The following is a 2500-nucleotide window of genomic DNA, read 5'->3' on the forward strand; positions in this document are numbered from 1 at the left end:
GCAGTTCACCTTCAAGGAGTCCGCAATGTGACAGCGGACGCTCTATCCAGGTTCACACCGATAGAGTCGGAATGGTCCTTAGACGCAGGATCATTTTCCTTCATTCTGAATCAAGTCCCAGAACTGCAAATAGACCTCTTTGCGACGAAAGACAACAAGAAGTTGCCCCTGTACGTGTCCCCGTACGAGGACCCCTTAGCGGAAGCAGTGGACGCAATGTCCCTCGACTGGAACAGGTGGTCCAGGATTTATCTGTTCCCTCCTCACAACCTTCTGTTGAGGGTCCTCAACAAACTGAGATCCTTCAAGGGGGTAGCGGCAATAGTGGCCCACAAGTGGGCGAACAGTATGTGGTTCCCCTTGGCGTTGGAACTACAGATGAAGTTTGTGCCGCTACCACATCCAGTTCTGACCCAGCGAGTCCAGAAGTCGACTGTCTGCGCTTCATTACAGAAAACCCAGACCCTGCAGCTCATGATTTTCTCGCCCTAGCGGTGAGAAAGCGTTTCGGGATTTCGAGAGCTAGCATAGACTTCCTAGAGGAATACAAGTGCAAATCGACTAGAAGGCAATATGAGTCATCTTGGAGAAAGTGGGTGGCCTTTGTAAAGGCAAAGAATCCGCAGGAGATCTCAACAGACTTCTGCTTATCTTTCTTCATCCACCTCCATGGCCAAGGATTGGCAGCTAACACGATTTCAGTATGTAAATCGGCTTTGATGAGACCCATTTTATTTGCCTTCCAGATCGACCTAGGTAACGAGATCTTTAATAAAGTTCCGAAAGCCTGCGCTAGGCTCAGACCTTCAGCACCTCCAAAGCCCATTTCATGGTCTTTAGACAAAGTTCTTCATTTCGCCTCCCTGTTGAGCAATGAAGAATGTGCGTTAAGGGATTTAACGCAAAAAGTTATTTTCCTATTTGCACTCGCGTCCGGGGCCAGGGTTAGTGAGATCGTAGCCCTCTCGAGAGAGGCAGGTCGTGTTCAGTTCCTGGATGGGGGGGAGCTGAACCTGTTTCCGGATCCTACGTTTCTCGCCAAGAATGAGTTACCCACCAACAGGTGGGGTCCCTGGAGAATCTGCCCTCTGAAAGAAGATGCATCTCTATGTCCAGTAGAATGCCTAAAGGTCTATCTTCGTAGAACTTCAGACTTCAAGGGTAGTCAACTATTCAGGGGAGAAACATCAGGCTCAAATTTATCTCTGAATCAACTCAGAGCGAAAATGACATATTTTATTCGCAGAGCGGATCCTGACAGTACACCCGCAGGTCACGATCCGAGGAAAGTTGCCTCATCCCTAAATTTCTTTAATTGTATGGATTTTGAACATCTCCGTTCATACACGGGCTGGAAATCTTCCAGGGTGTTCTTTCGCCACTATGCGAAGCAAGTAGAGGAACTTAAGAGATCTGTGGTAGCAGTGGGTCGTGTAGTTAACCCTACTGTTTAACTCTGCGAGGAACAGTGGTCTTAATTGGGACGATTAAGTCCAGGGTGAGTGTGTAGGTACATACTGTACTACAAACTAAAATGAGGGCACCAAGTGCCCATATAGACTGTTCCTTCCTTCAAAGGTGAACCTTGCATAAGTTCAGACATGTGTGCCAAGCGTTTCTAACGCTAATGTGATTGATTTGTAATACAGATTTTTTATGACTTGATACCTTGGTATCTCATTAAAGTGGTGTTTAATGGTTTTTCTTTCAGATAAACAAGTTCTGTTTACTATCATACTTATGCTTAAAGTTTTGGGTTAACCCCTTTTATATAAATATATATATTTGTTGTTAACCTGTCTGTTTATTATCTGTCAATAAACTTGTTCTTGAGAACCTTGCGTCTCTTTCACTTGTGTCAATTTATTGGTATAATTGAGCATTTAATTCTATGTATCTTATCTGGGATAATTCTGATAGAATTGTTCTGTTTTGCAAGCTATGTTGCATTGGTTTATGTAAGTCCCCTAATGGGAGGACTCCGTCCCATAAAGGGACGAGGGCGGTTTTATTAGTTTCTTCCTATGCGGATATAAACCTTTGTCCAATACAAGTATTGTGCGGATGACTGGTCAATATATTGACGCAGTAGTTCTATACAAACTATGCTTACTTAATATAGGGCGAGACCACTATATTAGCTTGCCTGAGATTCATACATAGATATATGTACTCTTCGAGACTTTCCAGAGTCTAGTAGGACTCTTCCCTGTAGGGGGCAGGAAGCTCTAACATAGTTTATAGTTAGTTGAAAAGATGTATAACGGTAACATCTTAGGTCTCTAGGTCTAGTCGACCGGGAATAAATATCTCCGGGGAGTACGGCACGTTCTGAGAATCCACAGATACAGTAATGCTCTGGTACACTTCCATCAGGACGACATGGCTTGAGCCCAAAAAACGGATTTTGAGCGAAGCGAAAAATCTATTTTTGGGTGAGATAGCCATGTCGTCCTGATGGACCCGCCCTTGCCTTTCTAAGAAAGGGCTGTAGGACCCC

Source organism: Palaemon carinicauda, chromosome 6, assembly GCF_036898095.1.
Source record: "Palaemon carinicauda isolate YSFRI2023 chromosome 6, ASM3689809v2, whole genome shotgun sequence".
Lineage (NCBI taxonomy): Eukaryota > Metazoa > Arthropoda > Malacostraca > Decapoda > Palaemonidae > Palaemon > Palaemon carinicauda.